The sequence below is a fragment of the Stenella coeruleoalba genome (genome assembly GCF_951394435.1).
Source record: "Stenella coeruleoalba genome assembly, chromosome: 9".
NCBI classification, from domain to species: domain Eukaryota; kingdom Metazoa; phylum Chordata; class Mammalia; order Artiodactyla; family Delphinidae; genus Stenella; species Stenella coeruleoalba.
In genome coordinates, this window is record NC_137155.1 from 76631172 (window position 1) to 76652033 (window position 20862).

General features: G+C 38.8%; 1 protein-coding gene across 4 annotated transcripts in view; it reads right to left on the minus strand.

Annotated features, from left to right (window-relative positions):
- Positions 1-20862, minus strand: part of FAM3C (FAM3 metabolism regulating signaling molecule C) — a 379854-nt gene that overhangs the window by 187239 nt on the left and 171753 nt on the right. For 3 of the 4 annotated variants that reach the window (XM_079932258.1, XM_079932257.1, XM_079932259.1), the window contains one exon: positions 10939-11041. The gene's annotated coding sequence lies outside the window, so the exon portion shown is untranslated. Of the gene's footprint in view, positions 1-10938; positions 11042-13543; positions 13569-20862 lie in introns of those variants that run through there. The other variant, XM_079932260.1, reaches the window with a different exon arrangement.

Below are 20862 nucleotides of genomic sequence, written 5' to 3' on the forward strand. Positions count from 1 at the left end.
ATTAATATAGTAAAAATGCCATACTACCCAAAGCAATCTACAGAGTTAATGTGATCCCTATCAAATTACCCACGACATTTTTCACAGAACTAGAACAAATAATTCTAAAATTTATATAGAACCATAAAGGCCCAGAATTGCCAAAGTAATCTTGAGGAAAAAGAACAAAGCAGGGGCCATAACCCTCCCAGACTTCAGACAATACTACAAAGCTACAGAAATCAAAACAACATGGTATTGGCACAAAAACAGAGATATGCACCAATGGAATAAAATAGAGAGCCCAGAAATAAACCCACACACCTACAGTCAATTAATCTTCAACAAAGGAGGCAAGGATATACAATGGGGAAAAGACAGTCTGTTCAGCAAGGGGTATTGGGAAAGTTGGATAGCTACATGCAAATCAATGAAGTTAGAACACACCCTCACACCATACACAATAATAAACTCAAAATGGCTTAAAGACTTAATATAAGACATGACACCATAAAAATCCTAGAAGAGAACATAGGCAAAACATTCTCTGACATAAATCGTACCAATGTTTTCTTAGGTCACTCTCTGAAAGCAATAGAAATAAAAGCAAATATAAATAAATCAGACCTAATCAAACTTATAAGCTTTTGTATAGCAAAGGAAACCATAGACAAAATGAGAAGACAACCTACTGACTGGGAGAAAATATTTGCAAATTATGTGACTAATAAGGGCTAAATATACAAACAGCTCATACAACTTAATAACAAAAAACAAACAACCCAATCAAAAAATGGGCAGAAGACCTAAATAGACATTTCTCCAAAGAAGACATACAGATGGCCAAGAAGCACATGAAAAGCTGCTCATCATCACTAATTATTAGAGAAATGCAAATCAAAACTACAATGAGGTACCACCTCACACCAGTCAGAATGGCCATCATTAAAAAGTCTACAAATAACAAATGGTGGAGAGGGTGTGGAGAAAAGGGAACTCTCTTACACTGTTGGTGGGAATGTAAATTGGTGCAGCCACTGTGGAAAACAGTATGGAGATTCCTCAACAAACTAAAAATAGAGTTGCCATATGATCCAGCAATTCCACTCCTTGGCATATAACCAGACAAAACTGTAATATGAAAAGAAAGATGCACCCCTATGTTCATAGCAGCACTATTTACAATAGCCAGGACATGGAAACAACCTAAATGTCCATCAACAGATGAATGGATAAAGAAGATGTAGTACATAGATACAATAGAATATTACTCAGCCATAAAAAAGAATGAAATAATGCCATTTTCAGCAGCATGGATGGACCTAGAGATTATCATTCTAAGTGAAGTAAGTCAGAAAGAGAAAGACAAATACCATATGATATCACTTATATGTGGAATCTGAAAGATGGCACAAATGAACTTATCTATGAAACAGAACAAACATATATATAGAGAACAGACCTATGGTTGTCAAGGGGGTGGGGGGATGGAGGAGAGATGGATTGGGAGTTTGGGATCAGCAGATGCAAACTATTATATATTGAATGGATAAACAACAGGGTCCTACTGTATAGCACAGGGAACTATATTCAGTATCCCGTGATAAACCATAATGGAAAAGAATGTGAAAAAGACTATATTATATATATGATATATATGTATAACTGAATCACTTTGCTGTACAGCAAAATAAACACAACACTGTAAATCATTGTAAATCAACTATACTTCAATAAAATAAATTTTTAAAAAAGAATCAAACAGACTTGGGTTAACCACCTTGCAGTTTTTGTAACTATTTTTCATCTGCCACACTATCCACAGCAAAAAAATGCATCAACCTGTAAAGATGAGATTCTTGTGTCATCAATTGTTTCCTTTTGCTATCCAAAACATGTCCAATTCAAAGTCTGTTTAGTCAAGCAGGCATGTCAAAGAATGAGAATTTCTATGGGTTTTTTTTTTTTTTTTTTTTTTTTTTGCAGTACGCGGGCCTCTCACTGCTGTGGCCTCTCCCGTTGCGGAGCACAGGTTCCGGATGCACAGCCTCAGCGGCCATGGCTCACGGACCCAGCCGCTCCGCGGCATGTGGGATCTTCCCGAACCGGGGCACGAACCCGTGTCCCCTGCATCGGCAGGCGGACTCTCAACCACTGCGCCACCAGGGAAGCCCTCTATGGTGTTTTAAAAACTGGATTTGTGGCAAAATCATTTCATTTGTTCAAACCCTGAAAAGGAGAGTCTAGAGAAAATTTCCCTCTGTCCTGACAGTCTACAGGGGATCTGGGGAGGTGGCCTCGGAGACACTCCTCACAGATTCCCATCCTCTCCTGTCACAGGAGGATCATGAGATGTTCTGCGCAGACTCACTCACGTAAGCTGAGGTTCAAGCCTGCCCCTACATAGACACCCGCAAGGAGGAGCTGTTCCCCTGCATCCTTCTTAGTAAGCAAGCTAGGTAGAAAGTCATTTCAGGATGACAAGATACATAGGTTAAATAAATTTTATTGAAACTGACCCTTACATCCACCTACTAGTGCTTTTTATGTTGTTTATAACTTTATGGTAACTTGTAATTTAATATTATCCATTCTTTTATCCTGACTCCAGTGTCATGGCCACTGCTTTGAATTCTCATATTTCAAGTTTTCTCATTAATTATCTTTGGGATTTGTGATCTGTGCTTCTTAAAATATTAACCAAGGTTAAATTAATTTTAAGTTTATAATATTAATTTCCACACACTCTACATCAGGTCAAACTTCAGTATTCAAATGAAGAGTTAAAAGCACTTTAAATACAAGCAAAACCAAGTTCCAAGTTTCACAGTTTTCAGTAGTTTACAAAACCAAGCCAGTGTTTTCTCCTGTGTAAATCATTTCTTATAAACCTTGACACTATAAGACAATTAACGGGCAGACTAGTTTACATTTGAAAATACTGCTATCTTTTTGTCATAAGATCACCTAATGAAGCAAGAATGTGTACCCCATTACTGGCCAAAGCTATTCTGACCACTGCTAAGGGGCACTTGTAACCAAACACTGTAATGTAGCCAAGAACACTGCCATATTCCTTGTGGTAATTAAAAACAAAACAAGACGGTGACAGTCATTTTAAATGCTATTTAAGAAGTAAGCTATCCAATAGGTATTGAGATAATAATGCTTTTTTAATGTTCTTTGGTGTTTTCCTTTGCTAAAATGTATACAGTTCTGAAAGAAATACATTTTGGGATGGCTAATATTGTGACATATTTCATGGTCAAATGAATCCCAAGATCTCTGTGGGCCTGTCTTAGTCAACATGGGCTGCTATAACAAAATATCAGAGATTGGGTACCTTAAACAACAGAAATTTATTTTCTCACAATCCAGAGACTGGAAGTCCAAGATCACATGGGTGCCAGCATGGTTGGGTTCTTGTGAGACCTCTCTTCCTGGCTTATAGATGACTGCCTTCCTGCTTTGTCCTCACATGGTGATGAGAGAGAGTAAGTTCTCTGGTGTCTTTTTGTCTAAGGACATTGATCCCATTATGAGGACCCTACCCCCATGACCTCATCCAGCCCTAATGACCTCCCAAAGGCTCCATCTCCAAATACTATCACAGGGGGGTTAGGGTTTCTACATATGAATTTGGGGGGAACACAAATATTTGATCCACCACAGGCCCATATCTCATTTTCATATAACTCCCTGAACTATGTCTTTAATATGAGAAGTGGACTAAGGAGAATTATACATCACATTTAGGAAACTAGACCAAAATAAAAATTGTATTTATACTCTTGGGTTGTTATTTCCCATTTTTTAAAGTTTTCAATTTTATGAAAATTTAAAAACACATACATAAAGTCAAATAAAACATATTAAAAATAAGCAGTGCACGGCTTCCTCTTTCCCCCACCCTGATCCTGCTCACTAATGAAGCAAACCCACCGAAATAAAGACAAGAGTCTTTTGGTCTAACTTCTTCCTCTAAGTAGGTCATCAATGAAATTATCTCAGACTAATAATTTTCCCTTCTATATTTTTTAGCTTTTCATGGAATTTCCAAAATCTCTCTCTTTCTTTTTTTTTTTCTCTTTTCTCTTTTTTTGTGGTATTTAACTACCTGTAGAAAAAAAAAAAAAAAGAAGCAGCAGCTTTACAGGAGTACTTGTTAAGATGTTGTATTTGTAAAATCCATGGTAAGTAGACTCAGCTGAAGACAGCTAACTATACTTCCAGATAGCCATTAGAATTGAGGAACTGTTCATTTTTAGTAATTGTTATAACCCCCCCTGGCCCACACGCATAATTCTGTATTTAGTCATGAGTGCCCATACCACCCACGGAGAAGCCCAGCTCCAAGAAAGACACCCCTTGTTCTGTTCTGAATGACAGTAAACTTCAGAGAATGGGTGGAACATAGGATCTGAAGGGCTGACTCTGTGAATCAGAACTTCAGGAAACGGCAGTGAATTATCTGGCAATTAAGCATACCTCACTGATAGAGCCTGAATCCAGATCAGCCTCGAGCCTTTGCTTTAGGATTGGCAAAATAGGCCCTGGAAGCCTGAGCAGTCTCGTTCTAGGGCTGTGGTTTCCACTTACCGCCTTCCTCTATAATCCCCTTTCAATGCGAGGTGGTATCAGAAATGCCACTTCCGCTACCAGGCATTAGAAAGCAATAGAGTTCACGATGTTTATCCTGTGTCTTCTCAAACCAAGGGTCTCCTATTCTAAGACTTTCAAACAAAATTCAAAACAGTGGCCTTGGAGCAGAATTTCAAGGGAGGCCCCTACAAAGCTCGCCAACTCCATGGTTTCCAGTAAAAGGAACTCCTGCTCCAGTCTTTTGAAGCCTGGTTCAAGTAAAATACCATTCTCATACCAGAGTTTGAATCACACATCCTCTGTCCACACAGCTTCTATAGTCTTGCCAGACAGAGCATTTACCCCTCTACTTCCTGATAAAAAAAAAAAATCTGGCTGGCCTATTTTTAATATGCTAATTATCTCCATCTGTAAGTGCCTCCTAGCCTCTTTAGCTTTTCTTGGCCCAAACTCAAATCCCAGCATCTCTTCCGCCTACGGCCAGAAGCCAAGGTGCATAAAGAGACAATTGAAACTTTCCATAACTAAACATAAATATGGTGCAAATTGGCAATCAGAATTTTAACACTAAATCTTTTTAAAGATAATAAACCTTACATTAACTTATTTTTTTCTCTTTGCTTCTATGAAGAATAGTGCCCCAGGATATCTAAATCATGAATAAGACTCTTTTGTACAATTTCCCAGATATACAAGAAAATCAGGATCAGCCCACTTAAGTGAACCAGTGGCTGCCATACTGTTGAGTCTCTCTGCTCTTCACGGACCATGACTGTTTTGTCCTTGGACCATGTGTTTAGCTACAAAAATTACATGGGCTACCGCATGAAACCTCATACTGTGTGATGAGGGAAATAATAACATCTTTGAGAAATGAACTACGCTTTCAAAATAATATGTTTTCTTTGGCCTCTTGGAATTTGTAAAATTGAGAGAGGAGGAATTAAAGCAAAGCTCTACCATTTTTAGGAGATGTATCATTTCATGCTTTCTGTTTGGGTAGGAAGTGGATGGATTGAGGTCAAAACTCATATAATTTCCTTACAGACATGTAAGGACAATCATTTTTTTTTAAAAAGTCTTTTTAACCATTTCGTGGGCAGCACGCTTCTGTTTTCCTATAAATACTTTAAAAATCAGAGAATATATTTTATTGCTTTGTTTTGTTAGAAAATCTTCCAAAGTCCATGAAACTATTCAAAACTCTGCCATACCTCACCATTTTCACTCTCCCCACCAAAGACTGGTTTTGCCAATTAGCCAGAGCAAACTCTTGGTGACAGATGCTATTGGTTGGAAGAAAAGAGCCAAACAAAATAGAAAATAGAGCCGACAGTGATAAAGCCTCCCTCGTTGACTAAGCTTTAGTCAGGCTCCTCTGAGCACTCTTCTCTACTAGGCCTCCACCTTGGCCTGCCTTTAGCAAAAATCCTGCTAAGCCAGTTTAGCGAGAGTTCCCCTACCCTTGAAATCTTCTCTGAGTAATTTTCAATCTACTGACCTTCTCACTTTGGCTATAAATCCCTGTCTGTGCTATATTCAGAGTTGGGATCACTCTCTCTCCCTATTGCACTAGTCTTGCATAAAGTCTTCCTTACTGGTTTTTTTTAAATTAATTAATTAATTTATTTTTGGCTGCACTGGGTCTTCGTTGCTAAGAGGGCTTTTCTCTAGTTGCAGCGAGTGGGGGCTACTCTTCACTGTGCGTGGGCTTCTCATTGCAGTGGCTTCTCTTGTTGCAGAGCACAGGCTCTAGGTGCACAGGCTTCAGCAGTTGTGGCTTGCGGGCTCTAGAGCGCAGGCTCAGTAGCTGTGGCGCTCGGGCCTAGTTGCTCCGCGGCATGTGGGATCTTCCCGGAGCAGGGTTCGAACCTGTGATCCCTGCATTGGCAGGTGGATTCTTAACCACTGCACCACCAGGGAAGCCCTTCTTTACTGTTTTCAACACATGTCAGAATAATTTTTCTTTAACAATGGAAATGAGTAGCTATGACTTACACAAGTCATTAAGCTTCTCCAAAGTTCACTTTTCAGCTCTTAAAACAGAGACAAGCCTTGGTACTTCTCAAGTTTCCCTATAAACTAGAGCCCTAAGTGGCTCACAGCAAATATGCCATTGATTGAGGCCTCACGATTTACATGAATAATTTAAGGAAATTTTGCATCCTATTTACTTTAACATAAAAATAAGGCTTTAAATGATTAACTAGAGAGTAAATCCACCAAGTTTATTTTTTGCCTAGAGAGTTTTCTGACACACTGCTAGTACCACAACTTGAAAAGTCTGGCATGAAATATATGCTATGTAACTGTAGAAAGTGAAATACAGCTACATTTAACGCTCTCTTTTAAAAATGTTATTCACTTTCCAAATCCTGCAGAGGGTGCAGAGAAAAGGTAACCCTCTTACACTGTTGGTGAGAATGTAAGTTGTTTCAGCTACTATGGAAAACAGTATGGAATTTCCTCAAAAAACTAAAAATAGAGCTACCATATGATCCAGCAATCCCACTCCTGGACATATATCTAAACAAAACTATAATTTGAAAAGATGCATGCATCCTAATACTCATTGCAGCACTATTTACAACAGTCAAGACATGGAAACAATCCAAATGTTCATCAATAGATGAATGGATAAAGAAGATGCGGTACATATATACAATGGAATACTACTCAGCCATAAAAAATAAGTGAAATAATACCATTTGCAGCAACATGGATGGACCTAGAGATTATCATACTAAGTGAAGTAAGTCAGAAAGAGAAAGACAAATACTATGATATCACTTACATGTGGAATCTAAAATATGACACAAATGAACTTATCTATAAAACAGAAACAGACTTGCAGACATAGAGAACAGATATGTGGTCGCCAAGGCGGGGTGGGGAAGGGATGGACTGGGAGTTTGAGATTAGCAGATGCAAACTAGTATAATATAGAACCGATAAACAACAAGGTCCTACTGTATAGCACAGGGAACTATATTCAATATCCTGTGATAAACCATAATGGAAGAGAATATGAAAAAGAATGTATATATGTGTATGACTGAATCACTTTGATGTTACACCAGAAACTAACACAACATTGTAAATCAACTAAACTTTAATAAAATAAATCTTAAAAAATGTTATTGACTTTCAATTTCAATAGTATACATGAACGTATACTATTGTGAAAGCTTAAATAATACAGAATATAGAGTAAAAAGGTAGTTGCTCTTTAATCTACACCCCTTCTCAGAGGTAACCACTGTAAACAATTTGGTGAGTAGTACTCTGTATATTTTTAAATTAATAATATACATTTAAATCATCTGCTTTCTTAATAGTGGATTGAACACTATTTGCTAATACAAAGCTTTTCCATTTTAAAAATCTTTCTGAAAGAACAGTCCACTGTAAAATAGTAAAAAGTAAAATTTAGAAAGTAGTCTTTCTAAAATTTAGACTGCCTTACATTGGTTTTCAATCACATTTACAACTAAGAATTTACATTCAGCAGTAATATACAGATGAATTTAAGCAGCAGGGAAATATTAACCCTGGCAGAACATGCATGCTAATATTTATGTATGCTGTGTGATCTAAATTTAAAAATATAAATACCACCATATCTCTCATTTTAGTTGACATTGTAATGAGAAACTTTAATGGATCTTTTCAAAATGAGCTCTTAATTGCCTTTGTAGCTTCTCCCTTCTCTTGGTAATAATAAATTCATTATTTCAAAGGCAGAAAAGATCAGGGAGCTAGAATCAAAGTCCTGCTTTAAAACTGCTGTGAAATTCTGTCCTGGGATTTTCTCTTTCTATTTTTCCTTAAGGCTATATTTTAAAATATTTATTAGACTTAAAAATTGGCTACATTGCCTGGGAAATCTGGAACCCAGAGGTATCAGCCACCAAAGGAGGGAATAAGCGGCCGGGTGAGAAGTAATCTACATGAACTGGGGGTCTCTGTTGATATAAATACTGCTTGTGCCCGACTAGGTTTAGATTCAGATTTATCCTGTCCTTTTCATTGTTCCTTAAATTTAGCAGGACAAACATTTCCCCTAGCTATAACCTAAATCATATTGAGCAGGTCAATTTGATTTGAGGTCATAAATAGCAGCACAGCCATAATAGGTTTTTGCAAATTTATTGTATTATGTTTTTGTGACTCATGAGGGAGGGCTCTTGGGCCAGTTAATTCATGTATTTGTCATCAGGTTGAAAAATTCTTTAGGAGCTTTATAATATTTTGAGGCATTTTCTTTAAGAAAAAACCTTTTTATTATAAAATAATACATGCTCATTGTATAACATTTCAAAATATACATAAAGAGACAATAAGTAAAAATCAACTGTAAGTCTGCTTTTCAGTGATAATTCTTATTGGGAGATACTGTTGATTACCTAATCAATGGTCATTTCTATTTTTTATCATCTAAAATAAACCATATTATAAGTGACAAAATGCCCAGCCTCAGGAGATGACTCATGATTAGTATAAAATTAGCATAATAATACCATTATTCTTTCCATGTTTAAGCATGACCCAGTTCTGGCCTATGAGATGCAGGGGAAGTCTTTGTAGGGGTCAGGTAACATCTTACTCCCTGAAAAGAGAAATGCATTTTAGGGAAAATCTTCTTTTGCTAACATCCATTTTACTTCCTTGTGTGAATGCAGTCCTGTGAGTATATAAAGCTTGGTGCTGCAGCAGCTATTTTGCAACCATGAAACAAGAATTTGAAGGCTAAAAGTAATACGCTAAGAGCAACATAATAGATGACTTAAAAAAAACTTTGATCATTTATGATAGAGTTGCGCAGTTGAATGAATACTATTAGAGCCTACCTCCAGACTTTGTGTTAACAATAAATATTCTTTTGTTTTAAGTAGTTATTAACTGAGTCCTGTTGATTGACCCTCACTCTTCAAACTCATATACCTACTCTGAGCATATCTGATGTATTTTCTTTCACATTGATAAAACAAAATAAAATGGAGACCAGGCTTAAAGATCCCCCAAGCGGACAAAATCACTTAAGCAACTCTTAACTTAGGTTATTTCTTATAAAGGCCTCTGATGTTTATAAATAAAACTAAACTCATTTTCCAAAAGTGGTATGGGAGTCACTTTTAACCAATCCCTGCCATCTGGAAAACTCCACTGTAATAACCAATAATTGTGAAGGTTAAACAACTTCCTCTTTTTCACTTTATAAGCCTTCCTGAAATGTCATGCTTCTGAACTTCATATCACTTTGGGTTTGAAGTCACCCTGACTGCAGTCTTTTCCTTGCTCATTAAGATATTCATATCAAGTAAAACTCTCTGAATTTTCTTTTGACAATATATACTTCTTAAAATTTGAGATCACGTGAAACACGTGGTTTTTGTATTCTCCTTTTTTCCCCTGAATATTATTCTAGGTCAATAAATATTCCTTAAAAACATAATTTAAAAAATTTGGTCACAGTATTTCATCATATTGGTGTACACTTATCTTTAATCATACTTTTATTGTTGAGAATCTACATTGTTCCTTTTTAAATATATAAAAATACTCTGATTAAAAAATTTTGTACCTATTTTTAAATATATCAATATATTGCTTATATGTGGAATCCAAAAAAATGATACAAATGAATTTATTTACAAAACAGAAACATTCACAGACGTAAAGAACGAACTTATGGTTACCAGGGGGAAAGGGTGGAGGGGGTGGGATAGACTGGGAGTTTGGGATTGACATGTACACACTACTATATTTAAAATAGATAACCAACAAGGACCTATTGTCTAGCACAGGCAACTAGGCTCAATATTCTGTAATAACTTAAATGGGAAAAGAATTTGAAAAAAAATGGATACTTGTATGGGTATAACTGAATCACTGAATCACCTATAACACACACATCATTGTTTTTGTTTGTTTGTTTGTTTTGTTTTGCGGTACACGGACCACTGTTGTGGCCTCTCCCGTTGCGGAGCACAGGCTCTGGACGCACAGGCTCAGCGGCCATGGCTCATGGGCTCAGCAACTCCACGGAATGTGGGATCTTCCCGGACCGGGACACAAACCCGTGTCCCCTGCATTGGCAGGCGGACTCTCAACCACTGCACCACCAGGGAAGCCCTAACACATCATTGTTAATCAACTATATTCCAAAATATAAAATGAAAATTTTTTTAAAGTTTTTTTTTTAAGATTTAAAGAAAAGAATCAGATTCTGAATTTTTGCTTTACAATATATTCCTAGAAGTGGATGCTCTGCTTGTTGTTCCTTAACACTGTATTGCATTCACGCAGTTTGAGAGGAAGGATCTAAGCAGTAGGTTGATTTGTCTTTTCTCTTACCTGAACACTTCTGTGCTCCTCTTTGAAATAATGTTCATCACCAGCATCTGCAGGGGCACAGCCCACAACCTTCACAGTCCGCACCTGCAGCTGCCTTTTGTTTCTAGAATATAAAGCAAGAAATGCAGATAATTGTGCCTCAGAGGCCTGAATGGTGCTGATTAATAGAACAGGTGTTTGGAGGGGAGGCTGTGCTGAGTAGTACTGACGATTCTGAGTGACAGTGGTACCCAAGGGTTCTTTAAGATATTTATTTTTTTGTTTGTATTTGTGTTATGCAGGACTAATGAAAGACAGGACTCAGGGCAGAGCTCAACTTGCTTGGGTATAAGGGCAATACTTATTTAAGTATACTTTTGAATTATTATTTCATTACGAAGACAATGAAATGAAAAATCATTATTTCAAAATGAAGAAAATGACAATATTCTAACCTATGTATATACTTTTTTTATTGCGGTATGCGGGCCTCTCACTGTTGTGGCCTCTCCCGTTGCGGAGCACAGGCTCTGGACGTGCAGTCTCAGCGGCCATGGCTCACGGGCCCAGCCGCTCCACGGCATGTGGGATCTTCCCAGACCAGGGCACGAACCCGTGTCCCCTGCATTGGCAGGCGGACTCTCAACCACTGCGCCACCAGGGAAGCCCTAACCTATATTTTTCAAGCAATATTTAATCTAATGATTTCATCAATAACTGTATGTGTGTGTACACATGTGGAGTTTGGATTCTTGGTTTGCTTTTATTTGTGACAATTGATGCCTCTTGCATACATTTACCCTATGAAATGATCATCAGGAATTCATAATGGGTTCTCCTAATAGAGATGTAGCAAGTTATGCACACATGTAAGTAAATAAAAAAGAAAAGGCCATTGTGGATTTAAGCACCAGATGGATTCTATAGAAAACCTCACCCCATAATGGTTCACTTTGGAACAGTACAATTACCAAAAGCACAGTGACACATTCCAGTTTCTTTGCTAGAACTTTGGTTTTCATAGGATTTGTTGTAGTCTTGGTGCTATTGCTCAATACACATGATCCCATTATCTGTTAAATTGATCAAAACATTAAGACTACTATTTTGTATTCTCACACATTTTTTTGTGAAAGTAGAATAAATTTAAATAATATTACAGCTATATACAGCCTGTGTTAATGGCGTTTATGGGTGGTTTGTAGAAAAACCCACACTGTATGCAAAAACCCATCCCGCCTCTGTTAATATATTCCTGCTTGTTTATCTTGTGGGATGAGTTTGTCATATTCATTCAGAGCAGGGAAGCTGAGCGTAAAATGAATGGATATGGAGATCTAGGACTCTGAGAACTTGCTTTTTAGTACTGGTTCTGTCACCAGTTATGGCCCAGGTCACTTCATCTCTCTCATAAACTACTGTGATAACGTAGTTTTCTGGACGATTCCTGCCCCGCAAACCCCAGGTAATCTGAATAACCAGGTTGTGTGGGAAGGGATTTGAGGGGTATGCAATCAAGGTGAGTAACAGTCCTGGGGATGTGGTGCTGAGGTGCCAGTGAAGTCAGGCAGAGTACAGGCAGGGGCTGTGTCTGCCGTCATATGCCATCTTTATCAGATGTTCTTATCTTTGAAAGTATTTAAAAAATAAAAGCTTCATCAATTCAGAACGGACAAAATTATTACCCGTGGCAATGCTGCTAAGAATCCAATCTGCGAATGCTTTTTATATGTGGAGCTCTTTTACATGAAGGCCAGTTTGTTTCTTTTCATGCCTTATTATAATTACCCCCACTGGTTGTAGGATACAGCATTACCCAGTTGGAAGACAGATTAGAAAGTTGGTAATTAGAAAAAATGTTCACATATTGGAAGCAATATAGGAAAACAGAAAGGCAATTATAACCTCTGGCAGTTAAACAATTACACACTTCGTTTTGCTAAAGTAGAGACAGTTAGTAAAACTGACTCAGGAGCACCCCAAGGAAACTAAGTTAATAAGAAACAATGTGAGTCCACTGACCGCTGGAGAAATACAGAGGAATGTAAGATGAGATCCAGGCAGCTTGCTTGTAAGTCTGTTTGTTAGAACCATAGATGTGATCATAATGCCATGATAGCTGAAGAAGCGTCCTTATTTTAGCAGTGATGTACAGCAAGAATGTTTTTTTCTTTTTAAAACAAATCACAGTTTCACATCTCAGATAATAATAATGAACATTTAGGGAGCATTGTGTGTGCCAGGCACTGGGCTAAGCACTCACACCAGCCGTTGGAAGAAGGTTCTCTTATTATCCCCACTTTACAAATTAGGGCACTGAAGTTTAGGGAGACACAGTAACTTGCCTAGGAACATAATGCTAATGAATTGTCAAGTTGGGTTTAAACATCCAAGTCTGTTTGCCTTTAGATCACTAGCCCTTAACATTTAGACAATACTGGTTCCAGATTTGCTTTCCAGAAAACCAGTATCTAAAATGACATTTCCATCACTTTGCATCCCCTTTAGCTTTGTTTATTTTTCCTTCATTGCACTTACCATTATTATATATTTGTGTTATTAGATCTATACTTTATATTATTATATACCATTTATTATCATAATGTATGTATTGTTAATCTCCCACCTCCTTTACTCCATCTGACTCCATGTTTTGTCCCCTGCTGATCTGCTGGGTTTTGAACAGTACCTGGCACAAAATACCAATATATATTTATTGGATACATCTGCAAACGGCAGCTTGTTAAAATGAGTGTCACTGTAATTCTTTCTTTGATAACTGGGGATTTTTTTCTTTAGCTTTTATTTGCATTAATTTTAGCTACTGCGTTTTTTTTAAACTTGTAAACTTTAGTTTTAATGTTAATAGAAGATTAGACAGTTGACACCTAGAAAAAAAATAAATGTCAGATAAAATACGTGAAACATATTTTCAAACAGCGGTTGAAAAATTTTGCCTTAAGTGCAAGTTAATAAGCTGACATTAGTTCAAAGCATTTCACAGGATAGGCGAGAAAATGAGTAAACGGGCTTTGACCAGAGACACAGAAGGTCACTTTACTAGAAAATGCTCTGTAAAACTTTTATCAGAAAATTGCTTTATTATTTCGAAACTTGAAATGTTATACCTCAGCTTCTACATTACATTTCAGAAATAACTTTTCTCCTGCCGTTCAGCAAAGTTATTTGCTTTACAGCTTTCATTTATGCTGCCTGAAAGATGAAAAAAAAAAAATGGTTTGAGCTGTAGCTCCTGCACTCTTTAAGGTGAGGAAACAAAAAGCACTTCTCTATGTTTTCAGCAGTACTGGAATTAGCCTGAAGAAAGTTGAATAATTCAGGTACAATATAAATGCAAGAATAATCTTTTTTTTTCATTTACTGCTATCTGCCCTGGCCTTGAACTTTTAAACCAGTCTCACTCATGTACCCCCAAGTCCTCTGGGAAACAAAAGCCACTCTGTCCTCTGTCTGCAGTGGCTGTTGTTGACCCCCTGTCTCTGCTCCTCCTCTCTCTGCATCCTATCTCCTCACTACAAGCCCTGCTGACGGTCAGTCCTGCTGACCCTTTTGCTTTGTCGTCCATTTCTGGTTCCAAAACCTTTGGTTTTGAAGACTGCGTGACTGAGCGGCATCTGGACTTTGGATGCTCTCTGCAGACTGGCTTACATTCAACTGCAGGCCCTTCCTCAGGCAGCATCTCTGAGCACAATACAGCGTATCCTTTACTTTCAGTCCCAAAGATCCAAACTTGCCATTAGCGTCCAAGCAAAGCCCACTCGGTTCCTCTCTGTGGAGTGTTAGGCAACTACTGAGCTGGTAGGTTTGTATTTTTACCCCAAGCACAGAGCTGTTTATCTGTCTGGAAAAGTCCAGGCGTTAGTCTTCCTGATGTGAAAAAAGTTCAAGCCATGAGACAAGCAAGCTGCTGCAAGAATATAACATCTGTGATCACACAAAGGTCTGTTTCCAGAGAGGGAACGTGGCTCCTTTTCTGATCCCCTGAGCGCCTAGGACAGTATGCTGCACTGCAAAACAGCTGATATACATTTGCTGAATTGAATTCATCAGAGCAGATACTCAGTTTAGCCAAGAGATGGCAGATGTGAGCACATCCCTTTAGTTCAGACCGTATTTACATAGTTCAGCTCCGACGTCGTCCTTGAGTTTTCTCCGTTCACGTTCAGGCATAAAAAGCTGCTGGACTAACACTTATTCTTGGCATGCGATTCGGAGAGGATAGTGGTTAAAAAGAACCAACCCTGATGTCTGTCAAGGGTATGCCACTTCACCACGTGACACGTAGAGCCAGGTGGCTCGTTTCTTGGTTGCCACTTGTAGTGCAACAAGGCTTGAGGTGAATTCCACAGTATCACATACTGTCTCTTGAGGAGCAGATTTTCAAAACATACAAATAAAGGTCATCAAGAAGAGAGGACAGGGGCTTCCCTGGTGGCGCAGTGGTTGAGAGTCCGCCTGCCGATGCAGGGGACACGGGATCGTGCCCCGGTCTGGGAGGATCCCACATGCCGCGGGGCGGCTGGGCCCGTGAGCCACGGCCGCTGAGCCTGCGTGTCCGGGGCCTGTGCTCCGCAACAGGAGAGGCCGCAACAGTGAGAGGCCCATGTAACGCAAAAAACAAAAAACTATACAACACAGAGAGGGGTTTTTTTTGGTAGTTCTCTACTTTCTATTGTTGTATACCATGTACAGAAGCCAGGACAGAGAAATCACTGTGCGAGCTTGGTTTGAGCTATTCTTTGAAGAAAATGGGGATGTAGATGGGAAGATGGCTCCTGGGATAATAATGTAATGTGTGATTATTGCAGTAGCGGCTGGAGTAACTGTGTGGGTCACAAATGATAAAGTACATGAAAGGTGAATATAACAGCACCATATTTTTGGATGCATATTTATTTTCTCTGACCAAACTGTGGCCTGTTCCACTCAATCAGGCAATCATCACACACAGAGAACATTGCTCAGAACTTTTTGATTGCAAATAACAGCAAACTAACTTAAACTAGCTTGGCCCAAAAGGGGGAATTTTTATCAGGAAGTCAGGTAGCATTAAAGACAGGACTTTTGGGAAAATACGAATCCAGGACTGAATATCACATGGACTATCTCTCTTTCTCTCTCTATTCTCTGTGTTTTGTGTTCATTTCCTCAGCAGCCTTCTTTACACATGAAGGCCCACAGGTTTAGAACTCACATCATCCCAAATTTCCCACCACGAGAAAAGAAAATCTCTTTTCCTTGTTCCAATTTTAAAAACATCAGGGAAGGATTCTGATTGATGTAGTTTGAGTTTTGTGCCCATGTGACTGGCGCAACAATATAATATAATGGTAGTGGCAGTCCTGGCATAAATACGTGGCTAGAGTGGGGTGGAGGGGTGGAAGGTAAAAAAAGGTGGGTGTTCTCAACATAAGAGGGGAGGTGGGGCCCTGACAAAGAAGCCCTTAGCCACCCACCGACATAAGGTATTTATTGAGCACTTAACTTTGAATGCAGTCTCAGCGGTAACGTCATTTTGTCTACCTGAGTCCATGAATTAAAGCTTAATCTGCACAGAGCAGAAAGCTCCTGAAGAAGGGGGTTTCCAAAGTAGGCCTTCCTTCTGTTGAGAGGGCTTTTAATTTCCCTTTTAAGCAACACACCTTTAGGGGTTCAATTCTTCTGTATGATTTTGCTTTGCTAATTTTGTCATTCTTCTGGGTAGCCACTACTTTAATTGTATTGCCTAGAAATTCATTTAAATATCCATGAGCTCAATTTAAGCTTTTAAAAAAATGTTTCAAAACAAACTTCAATCATAGTTTTTACATGTAGAGTGTTTTCTGAGCAGTTCCTAAGTTAGGCAATATCTTTCCACAAATGAATTGAATTGCAGATCAATTTATGGCATCTTTTTTTGGAGTACTGGGCTTTTCAAAATACTCTTCTATGTTTTAACTATTTCTAACTTTCAATGTTGTGTTAATTAGTGAAATGGAACATGCAGCCCATGTTCAAGCCTGTAACACTGAATTATTTTAATGGTAAAAGGAATAGGTGCTGCGTAAATTTTAAATGAGATGTACACGAGGGAAAAATCATTGTAGATTGCTACACTCCATCTGGACAAAGCAATATTCGCACCATTTACTAAAAATTCTTAGAATAATATTTATACCAGTTACTAAAATTCATGTACTTTGGGAATCATGAATAGGGGCTAGCATTAAGAGTCTTTGGTATTACTTAGCTTTTCTAACAAACTTCGGACAACATGCCTAAGCTCTGAATAATTTGAATTTATCTCTTAAGATCCAGGAATAGGCTTGGCATTGAAGACTGAGTTTATGAACACTGAGACTTGAAACAAAATGGATTCAATTCCATAAAACCACCATAGCCCATTGTTTCCCAAACGACTGACTTTTGGTCTCTCTGTCTCCTTCTCTCTCCGTGTCTCTTTCTTTGATTTTAATGGATGTGTGATATAATTAACTTTATGCATTTGACATACTTCACCCGGGTTTTTAGCTAAGACATTAACATTCCATTCCACTTTCTCATTTGTAGTGCATGGCAGTTAGAAAAGGCAGATGCCATGTCCACTGCTCTGTGGTCCCTGTCAGGAGCCGGCTGTGTGAATGTGGGAGCCAGGCTTCCTCTATCAGATTTGCCACAAGCAGCTGGGCATTTGTCTATCAGTCCATCTGCCAACCCCCAGCAGAATCACACAAGTATTTCCGAGGCTAATGCTGACTCCGGTACTAAGATAATGAGCTCAGATAATGAGGCACCACTTCCCCTTGGATAGCTTAGTTGTACAAAAATGTTGTGATGAGAAAGTACAATTTTGGCCTAATGGAAGTATTTCCTACAAAATTTAATGCACAGGCAACTCCTCCAAAGAAAATACGTTTTTAACAAGCTGGAAAATTCTCATAGAAAGATACAATCTCCAAATTGGAAGAAGAGATTATTGGTTATTTGATTCAATCTCTCTGATGTATAAATCACTTCTAGAACATTCCTGACAAGTGTTAATCTAGTCTCAGTTTGAAACCCTCCAGTGATAGAAAAACAAGCAGTCATTTCTTTTTCTTAGAGGCATGATTGGAAAGGCAAGTAATCATGATGGCAATAACCATTTCAAGAAACGTTCCAGGAGTAAGAGGGAAACAGGAAATCCATCACCACGCTTATTTCACCCTTTGTGATTTAGTAGAAACTCTTTTTTTCCTTGATGTGGATTTTCTGAGGAGGGCTTGCTACAGAGTTAGTTCAGGGGTTTTCTGGAACGAAAGGGATCTAAGATATTCAACACCTTCTTCTTGAGTTTCAAAATTAGGGGGATTTTTTTTTTTTTTTTTTTTTGCGGTACGCGGGCCTCTCACTGTTGTGGCCTCTCCCTTTGCGGAGCACAGGTTCCGGAAGCACAGGCTCAGTGGCCATGGCACAGGGGCCCAGCCGCTCCGCAGCATGTGGGATCTTCCCAGACCGGGGCACTAACCTGTGTCCCCTGCATCGGCAGGCGGACTCTCAACCACTGCGCTACCAGGGAAGCCCAGGGGACTTTTTTTGATGTGGATTCAAACGGGTCAGATCAAGCCCTGGGGATAGAAAATGGCAATAATCTTCCTGAAAAAGATTTACCAAAATGGAAAGAGCTGGCCTCTGTACATGGTTAGGTAGGTGGGAGCTGGGAATGTTTGTACTGGATCTGGGAGGTGTTTATTCCAGAATTTGTTTCTTACAAGCATTAGAATCAACAGGAAAGGACTTTCCCCAATCTGGTCATTAAGGGCTTGTGTACATTATGGGATATATTTGGCAATGGGGGATGGGAAGGATGGGGTGAGAGACAGTGTATACCAAACTGGTGTATCTAAACTTTAGTTACATTTACATTAAGTCTTTGTTTCCTATTTTGAGTCCCCAAAGATATGTCTGTACAGTGGCAGCCATTCAGAAATTTGATGACAGCTCTACACTGGCTTCTATTCATTCTAGACTTCCTCGACTCTTTTTTCAAGGACAGTCTTTTTAGTTAAGTAGTCTTCTCAGTACAGTCCTTCTCCTATCAATCCTTTACTTAAATATCCTACTCCAATACTTAACATCCTTACTTAAACACTGTTCTAGAACATACAAATAACAACAGGTAAAAAATATCTTTTGATGGTTTGGAACATTTGGAATGTGATTAGAGAACGTGCAGTCTTATTTGTATTCTAGATTACTTAACAAGGCAGATGCTGTCACCCACATCCCTTGGCTCTCACTTTGACAGTTCATGCCCAAGGTTTCCTTCTGCAAACACCTACAACTTTTACCTGAGGGCTTTCTCTCAGACCAGGTGTGAGCAGGCTAAAAATGCCAGAACAGCAACATTTCTGGGAGCGGCCCTCGGGTGATGACGATGGAGCTGGAGATTAAGTCCTCCAGCTTCCCCCAACCGAGTGTGCAATTCTGGGTCAGGTGTCACACTGTCTTCCAAAGCTGCTCGGCAGGACCGAGCCTCAGATGCCCACAGGTAACTGGCCGGACAATGCAACCTTTACCAGACTGCTTCCTTTCCCTGTCTCACTGCTCACTCCCCTCCAGTGTTTCCTGGGTTGCCTCCAAATTAAACTATATGCACATAAATCCTTGTTTCAGGGTCTGCTTTTGCGGGAGCCCAAATTAAGATACTTAGAGTAGTGCCTGAGAACATTAGTGAATGTGGGTATACATCGGGAAAACACTTTTCTCTCCTGAAACCAAAAGGGATTGTGTTACGTATTTGTATATGTTCACAGGTGTACGTGCATCCTGGCTAAAATGTATGCACAAAGTGTCAAAGCTGGATAAATACAGGTCTCAGGAAAAGTTTAAGGTTAACTATTACTTATGAGGTTTGGAACTAGCCTGAAAACTCCATGGAGACAAATAGAGTTACTTCTTGGCCTTTAGGGTTCAGAATGACGTTACTTTATGAAAGTTTAATCTGCAGTTTGGTTTCTTTTAGGTGTGGATAACTAAGAGTCAACACTCACTTAATAAATATTATTGAGTGCTTAGTAGGTTCTGTGTGGGGAGGGTAGAACATCAATATTAATAAGACTCTATTCTTGTCCTCAAGGTATTCATGGCTTAGTAGGTAGTCACGTAAACAAGTAATTGCAATCCAAATTAAAAATATATATGAAACTCCGTGAGAGCACAAAGGAAAAAACACTTATCAGTGGGGGAGACAGCTGGTTTGCAAATTAAAAGTAGGACTAGGAATTAGCTAAATAGATACGAGAAGTGAGTATTCAGTCGGCAGAAGGGATAATTTGTTAGGGAGAGGTGGGTGTGGGAGAATGTGATGTGTTTGTGGAATGAGAAATAATTCATTTTAGCCAGAGGGTAGTATCTCAATACTGGTTACAAAAGGGCAGAGTGCAATCTGCTGGGGAAGCACATACGTATTTGGTTGGTACAGAACTTTATCCTAAAACCTATGAACAAATGTCTATAATCAAAGAGGAAAGATGAAAGGATAACTAGGGAAAAATAGATCACATATCAAGCAATAGGGGTAAGGTGGAAATATGAACAACAGTTGGGCAATGATGTGATAAAAGACTGAGATAAGGGAAGATGATCATTGAGAAAGTAGAACACGTTATGTTAGATGGTTAAGGAACTAAATGTATGGAAACTGGGCAAGTAACTTACATAATTTTACACAGAAGCTACCTGTCCTAGGTGATTTCAACTCTTTATAATACATAATTGAATTTGGTCCCATATAACAGAATCCTAAACAAATAAGTGGTTTACTTCACTCAATAGCCAAAAGACAGGGGCATTCAGATTAAATCCAGGGAAGGTGCTTAAGAAACCAGGCTTCATCTAGCTTCCTGTTCCATTGTCCATAGTGTATAACCCATGGTCACAAAATGGCTGCCACACCTCCATTCA